Below are 8,790 nucleotides of genomic sequence, written 5' to 3' on the forward strand. Positions count from 1 at the left end.
AGATAATTTTCGAGGCACAAATTTCATGATTTTCAAACCTGGCTTTGTTCCTAGCCTTCCATAGCTCCCAAAAACTGAATATGGGGATGAGACCTTCGAGGAGAAGGATATTGCCTGAAAAAGAGGATGTAGATCACCACTGGATGACTCTATCTATTGCAGAGGAGGATAACAGGCAATGCACATTGCAAGATCGACTAAAATGATCCCAGACTTGGGCTGGCACACTGCTCGTGGTAAAAATAGGGTCAATGGATTTAGTTTTAGGCGAAGACAGAGGAGGGCAGCAGGCGCATTTGGAGGCCATACGAACACCTTTGCTTTAGAGTCTGACATCCACTGGGACTGCCTTGTGGAAGATTTTTTAGGTTAAGAGCGAGAGTTTTGGAGGAAGTTTTGCATGCCATTCCCATTTGGCTCAGGATTTCCTCACTGCATTCGGTCGGATGCTCTATCATGCCAGTGCAACTGAGAGCTCTCCATTGGAAGAATCTAACAAATTCTCCTGTCTTCAGCAGAGGAGGTACAAATCCCCTCCTTTGTAACATGATCGATGGCTGGTTGAGGAAAGAGGCAACTGATCGTGGCTCACGAAATCCAACCATTGGAATCAATAAAATCCTGAACCTCGGTAGACTGAGAAGCAATGGCAAAGGGTTGTAATCTCCAATTCTGAAGAGGGCCTAGGCCTGACCAATCCTCATCCAAGAAGTTAACATTCCCTTGACCAATTAACTAGCGGGAGCAAGCAGCCACAATAGGGAATAACTGTCTAATCTTTTTCTAAAATGGCGAGGCAACATATGCACGACTCATTCCACTCACCAAATCGATATCTGATAAGTACTTGAACTTCATATAATTGCTCTAGTTGCTGGAGTTTCCTTTGAACAGCATCATCCAAACTAATTTCATCCTAAATGCCTTCATGACGTACTTAAGGCTTCTCAAACCCAAACCCCCTTCCGATTTTGAGAGAGACAAAATTTTCCAGCTCCAGCAATGGTATTGTTTCTTACTATCGTCCCACCCCTAGAAGAAATCTGAGAAGGCCCTCTCAAAATTTGATAAGATGCTAATGGGGACTTCCATGGTTGTCAACGTGTGGATAGGAATGCTCGCCAACACATGATTGATAAGGGCAAGTTTGCCTACTTGTGATAGGAACCTACATTTCCAGTTCACAATTCTATTATGAATTTTCTCGAACAAGTTCGAAAAATACGCCCTATTAGGTTGCCCTTGGACTATAGGGACCCCCAGATAAGTGAATGGAACAACTGCCCTATAGAATCCCAGGATAGACTTAGCTGGTCTACTGCAAGTTTCCGAATGCCCTGCCGATTGGATGAAGAAGTTCTTATTTGAATTAATCCTTTGGCCTGAGATCATTTCGTAGTTCTTGAGGAATCTGCTTATCTTTCTCAAGGAACACCAACTACTGTTCACAAAGAGAATCGTATTGTCTACGAAGAAGAGGTGAGAAACCTTTGGGCAGCTTGAATGCATCTTAAAAGGCTGGCAGAAGCCTCTCACCATGAGTTGGTTGAATCCATGTTTAAGTAATTCGGCAGCTAGAATGAAAAAGCTCAGTGAAATTGGGTCGCCTTGCTGAAGTCACCTAAATATTTGAAGAAGCCATTCGCATCTCCATTTTCGAGAACCAAGAACCAGTAATTAGACTAGCATTTTTCAACCGTAGTGATCCATTTCGAATCGAAGCCAAATCTGGTCAGAACCTCCTTTAAGAAAGCCCAATTAAGCCTATTGTAGGTTTTCTCCATGTCAAGTTTCAATAGAATGTTGCCTCCTCTAACTTTTATGTTGATGTCTTGAATGATTCCTGCACAAGGGTGCAACTTTCCACAATGGACTTACCCTACATAAAAGCACCTTGTTCTATGGAGACTATTTTGGTAAGGATGTTTCCCAATCTAACAATAATAATCTTAGAGAAAATTTTATAGATGTAGTTTTTTTTTTTTTTTTTTTAATATTAACAAAAGGAATTTTGTATAAATGAGGAAATTAGCCCTAGGCTATACTTCGGGAGGGCCTACTACAAAAGGGGTCGGCCCTCTTATCATATTAAGAAGATAAGGTGAGCTAGTTCTCACGTAGGTAGCCTAACCTGACTTTGTCCAGGAATATATGTCCCCTGGCAGGGCGGGGGGAGGGACTAAAAACAGAAATAGATTGGTTCAAGCTAGCCATGTGGGTCAGCCCATCCGGCACTGCATTGGCTTCTCTAGGGACGTGAGAGATCCTGATTTCCATGCTACTTCTCAAAGCTTTTATCCTCCTTCTCCAATACCACAATATCCAGTGATCCGAAGTACCCATAGACAGGGCAGCCACAACCGAAGAGGAATCAGTAGCTACCTCAACTCTAAAGTAGTCGAAACAATTTGCTTGAGCTATTTCGTTGAGTACAGCCCTCATTTTCGCCCTATTATTAGACCTTTGGCCATACCCGATGGTGAAGGTGAACAAAAAATCCCTTTTCTGATTTCTTCCAACTCCTCCCCCACCTGATAAACTCGAGTTCCCTCTCAAAGATCCATCAATGTTAACTTCGATCCAACCCGATTGGGGCCTAAACCATTTCACTATTGAGGGAGAAGGCTTCTTAGGAGGAGGGGAGCTTATAGGCTAAAGTTAGAGAAGGTTGCAAGGGAGCTTATCTTAGGGATAAGGCAAATGAGAGTCGATGTGAGGGCTCTGGGGAGATTTCCATGGGTGAAGAAGCAATAGGTTGCCATAAGAAGGTCTTGGACCATTGTATCCCCCAAGAAGCCGTTAGGACCAGTTGCTCCGTTTGGCGGGAGGGCTTTAACAACTGTGTGGACTTCTTCCAGGGATGGCTCGAGAAGGAGAAGACGATTATTTTTATTTTATTATTTTTTTCAAAAGCAAGGCAATGCCCTTATATCATTAAAACTGAACAGGAGATATACAGGCACACTTTCGGGTGGGCAACACACAAAACTTTGGGCCTCACCTATCATATCTGCTAAACAGAAACTAAACAGGAAAAACCAAGCTAAAAAAATAACCCCTCCATGGTCATACAACTACCAGGAGGACCCCACCTCGCTAAGCAATAGCAAGGAGACAAAAAATGGAGTCCTCCACTTGGCGACCTCCTAAAGATCCCACGGGCTGAACTAGCCACTCTCCCATCCAACCAAAAGCCACTCTCCCAACCAACAATGATCCACCTATACAAAACCAACCTGCTGCCTCATCTACTGAACCAAGAAGGCCATAACCCTCCCAGCCAACCCCCCCTAAATGTGAAAACTGTTGCTAAGATCCCAAAGAACCAATGCCCAAAGCCAACCTTGGCAACAATGTCGTCAAGAGAAGACACACCACAACAGCACATAGGCAGCAGCCAGGAAGAGAGGCAGAGAAGAACAAGGAAAGCAGAAACTGAAACAGAGATCGCAGGGGTGCATCAACTCTTCATCAGCAACCAGCGATGAAAAACTAGGCTACCTAGATGCCTCACCAAATTGGAACACAACCAGGGAAGCTAATAAAAGAGAGAGGTGTACCACCAGCTCTATGAGAGAGGCAACCCTTGCCAAATAGAAGAACCACCAGCCACAGCCTCCCTAATCCCTGGAAACCCAAAAAATGGAAAACACACTATACACTACATATGAGAGGATCTGACAGATCTAAACCCTACTCTGTCTAGGAATAACAGGCCACGAACATGCTGATTGAGCTCCCTGGTATGCTCAAAAACAGCTAAAGCCTGATTCTGAGTTCCCTCCCTAGCCATCCCATCCGTCGGACCATTACCTTCTCTGGGAATCACCGAGAACTGGAAGGACACGATCTGCCCCAGCCTCTTGATTCTGCTGACCCACGGATGCCATTGCCAAGGGACTTCGGAATTAGAGGAAATGAGGCCCACCGCCACCTTGGAGTCGGTCTCAATCACAATATTCACTAAGTGACGCTCCATGGATATGATAATGCCATCATAAATAGCTGTCACTTCTACTCTGTTATTCATACCCACCCCGTAGCCGGTAGAAAAAGCGAATAGAAACTTACCATCCTCACTCCTACAGACTCCCCCACCACCTGAGCGGCCTGGATTGCCACAAGTCGAGCCATCCACCTTTAACTTCACCCATCCAACGGCTAGTTTACTCCATTTGATGACCTAGATAGAGGAAGGGAGGCTGGCCTTTGGACGATCAGTGACTCTGGACCTATAAAACCTTTGTTGTACATCATCATTGCCCTGCAACAGGTTTAAAAGCCCCCACCTGATGCGAGCGATGGTAGAAATCACCTGCATTGTGTGGGCATTAAATTTAGCCCCATTACGGCTAGTCCATAGCTCCCATAGGATGAGGACTGATACGACACATCCGATGATGGCAGATGCTGCGCCAGGAGCATCTGTGCACTTCCAATGCCTAAGCCGATCTACAACTGCAAGGTGGGGGAAGAAGGAAACTCCGCAGACAACAGAAAAATAGCGCCATAATGCATTCTCCTGCTGACCAAACAAGAACAGGTGAGGTATAGTTTCTACCTGAGGGTTGGAGGTGGGGTTGTCCTTGCAGTAAGAACATCGCGATGCAAGCTGAATACCTCTTTTTTACACCTGACCATCCACTGGAATAGCGCCCTTCATCAGTCTCCAACAGAACAACAGCATCTTCGGGGGAATATTGGGATGCCAGATCCACTTGTGCCACTAGTTACCCTGCACTGTATCCCTACCCAAATGCCATGCCGATTTTGTAGAAAAATCACCCGAAGAGTCAAGAGGCCAAAAACATGTCGGAGAATCGCTAGTAGTCACAAGTCCGCTGTGAACTATGAAATTGAAGAGGTCGTCAGGCAGAAACAGGTTGACGGAAGAGGGAGGGTAAGGACCCACTGAGCCAATATAATCTTTCACCTACAGAGATAACAACGCCTGAGGGATCGGCGTAGTTACCAAAGACTGCAGAGGCCCCCTTCCAGTTTTGGACCAAACATTCATCTCTCCATTGCCAACTTGCCATTGAACAGAAAGATCAATCACCGGGAGCTCATTTCTAATCTCCTTCCTAAAAGGGGGCATCGAGGAGGATGGGGCAGCCATACTACCCTCCTCCAAGTCCTTCCGATACCTAGCATGCATATACAACACCCATGGGCTATTCTTCTTATCCTTCTTCCCATATTTAACGTTCCAAGCCATTTTCCTCCACAAAGCCTTTATCACCTCTTTTAGCTTGCGAATGCCTAAACCTCCCTCTTCAATAGGCCTTGATATCTTGCTCCATGTGACCCACTGCATCTTCTTCTTTCCGTCCACCCAGCCCCAGAGGAATTGGGCAAACCTGCAGTCCAACTCTTCCACCAGTTGTTTGGGAACTTTAGAGGCCGCCATTGTGTGAAGAGGTATACTGCCCAGGACATGCTTGATGAGAGTCAGCCGGCCCGCCTGCGATAGAAGTCTAGTTTTCTAACCAAAAATTCTGCTCTCTACCTTATCCAGCAAAGCTTTGAAGGAGGCTGAGGAAACTCTACCTTTATAGACAGGGATACCTAAGTATTGAACCGCCGCTCTTACCTTGGAGAAGCCCACGATTCTTTTAGCTTACTTGATCCTACCTGTGAGCATCTTAGCAGGACAAAGGAAGCTGCTTTTTTGGAGATTAATCCATTGGCCAGAAGAGTTTTGAAAAGCCTCCAAGAAAGCCTTCATCGTACGCAATGACTCGTGGCTTCTATTTACAAACAGTAAAGTGTCATCAGTAAACAAAAGGTGAGAAATAATAGGACAACCTCGTTGCAACTTGAACGACCTACACCAGCCCCTCTCCACTAACTGCTTGAAGTTTCTGGAGCAGACCTCAGCCGCAAGGATGAACAATATCCAGGAGATAACGGGCCTCCCTATCGGAGTCCTCTTGATGATTTGAAGAACCGTGTAGGCTGCTCATTGAAAAGGATCGAGAACCAGCAATTACCCCAGCATGCCTCCATCAGAGAAATCCACCGAGCACTAAAACCAAAGCGCCTCATCACCTTCTTCAGAAAACCCAATCCACCCTATCATAGGCTTTCTCAAGGTCAAGCTTGAGAATGAGGTTGCTACCTCTAGCTTTCCTGTCAATGTTTCGCATCGCCTCTAGCGCCATCGCAACATTCTATGTAATGGACCTGCCTTGCACAAAAGCCCCTTGCTCCATGGAAATAAGCCTGGGGAGGATCTTACTCAATCGGGTAGCCAGGATCTTTGAGAAGATTTTGTAGATGACATTGCAAAGGCTAATCGACCGATAGTCTACAAACCCTTTAGCGGCCGGATTCTTTGAGACTAGACTAATCAACGATGCTGTAAACGCTCTAGGCATCTGACCTCCTTCCAGGAAGCAACACGCTGCCTTATGAATATCCTCCCCAACCGTCTGCCAACAATCAACATAAAAGGATACAGGAAAGCCATCTGGGCCGGGCACGCTATCCATAGGCATAGATTTAATAGCCTCAAAAGTCTCAATGGAAGAGAGAGGGGCTAGAAGAGTAGCGTTCTCCAGAGGGGATAACACTGACAAAATAGGAGAAAGCAGATCATCTGAACTAGAACTCTACTCCACCTGAAAGAGCGTAGAGAAGAAATTAACCGCTTTTACTTTCATTTGTGCCGTATCAGAAATAGAGATCCCATTACTGTCCTGGATCTCAGTAATAGTTGCTCGTCTAATGCGCTCTTGAGCTAAGGCATGAAAATGGTGAGTGTTCCTGTCTCCTTCCTTAAGCCATGAATTCCTGGTTCTCTGCTTCCAATAAACCTCTTCCATTAGTTCTAACTGCACCAATTTTCTCCTAGTAACCAGGCTTTGGAGCATCAAATCTTTGGACCCATCATCCTGCATTCTGTTTTCCATCTGCATAGGGTCAGCCTCAGCCTCCTTAATCTGATTAAACACATTTCCAAATACTTCCTTGTTCCACATCTTTAGGATTTGCTTGGTCTTTTTAAATTTTAATTGGACATTTATCATGGGGTTGAAAGAACAATCTCCGACCCACGCTTTCTGAACCGTAAGCTGGAAAGAATCATGCATGGATCACATACGCTGATACCTGAAAGGCTTGATGGACAGCTGAATAAGGACAGGAAAAGAGAGCAGGAGAGGTGAATGATCCGAATTTACGTGAGCCAAGTGGTTGACTTTGAAGGAGGGAAACTCTGCCAGCCATTTATCATTGACCAGGATTCTAACCAATTTCACCCAGATCCTATCTTGCCCTACCCTATTGTTGCTCCACGTGAATGAGTTGCCTACAAACCCCGCATCGAAGAGCCCTGGAGTCTGGATAGCAGCCGAAAACTCAGACATGCTAGTTCTACCTGCCACACTTACTCCTCGCCTTTCGGTAGCATCTACAACAGTGTTGAAGTCACCCCCACAGCCCATGGCCCCAAGACGGTGCTACTAATGTTGGTTAAGTCCTACCATAGTGCTCGTCTAAGGATGTGAGAGCATTTAGCATAAACAATGGATAGAATCCCAGGAACCCTGCCATTCTACAACGAGACATTCAAAGAGAGCAATTGATTGGAAGAAGAGTAAATCAAAACAGAGTGTTGATTGCGAAAGAAGATCTAAATCTTTCCCCCCGCATCGCCATTGGAGAGAGAGGAATGGAATCCCAACTTGACCCCAATAGCAATATGATTGTCCTCTCTCAGCATTGGTTTCAAAATAGCAACTAGCATAGGAGTGTGCTTGCGGACCAACTTCTTCAAGGACCTGATAGTCACATTGTTACCTACCTCCGGGCATTCCATATGATCGCACTATCCATTTGTAACACATCCTGAGTTGACTGACCTTCATTTTAATCACTGCAGCCGACAGACCCATTCACCTTCTTGCATTAGCCTTGTCATTTTCCTACTAGAAACAAATCTCCTTCTTTCTTTCCCTTGCGATCTATCAGGATGACTTAGACCCACATATTGCTTTTTCCCTTGTTTTTTCTTTGCCTCTAGGTGCCCACCATACTGAATGGCTTCACATCTCAGCCCCTTCTGGCTGTCAATCTGACTCCCAACGACTGGGCCTTCCGCTGTTCCTGAACTACATCCTGATCCCCTGACTTGAAATATGGTGAAATATCAACTAACAGCTATTTAGACTGCTCCACTGCAAAGGACAGATTCTGAGCAAACTGCCCCTGTCCATCACCGACCCGCTGTTTGAACTCAGATCCCAACAGATGCTCCGGACAACTGCAGGGATCCATAGGTGGCTGCACCGGCCATAATGGTGAGCTGCCAACTGATCTAGCCTTGCTGAGAGTAACACAATCTAAGTTTCTCTTGAGGTGTCCCCACCTCCAATCTATCATGGATTGATCAGCAATAGGGGAAGTGGAATCACAACAACCAGTACCTACCTGATCGACACGGCTTAGAATGATCCTTCTATTCTGATGATGCTCCCCTCCCATTTTCCCTGCAATGTTCTGAGTGGGCTTAGAAATACCTTTCTGACTCTCAGTAGATAGGTGCCCCATGTGGCAGAGATTTACCACAATCAGAGTATGATCTCGGCTGACTAGCGTCTGGATTTTACCCTTTTGAATAACCCAACTCTCCCTGCCCTGTTGGTTAACACAATAAACTGAACCTGACTGATCGACACTAAATTCACCGCCCTTACACTCCTCCTCCTGCACTTCTTGGCTGGATTCCTCCTCCTGCACTGCTTGGCTGTGATCTTCAGCCAAAACCTCAACAGCTGGACCCCTTGG

This window comes from Magnolia sinica, chromosome 4, assembly GCF_029962835.1.
Source record: "Magnolia sinica isolate HGM2019 chromosome 4, MsV1, whole genome shotgun sequence".
Lineage (NCBI taxonomy): Eukaryota > Viridiplantae > Streptophyta > Magnoliopsida > Magnoliales > Magnoliaceae > Magnolia > Magnolia sinica.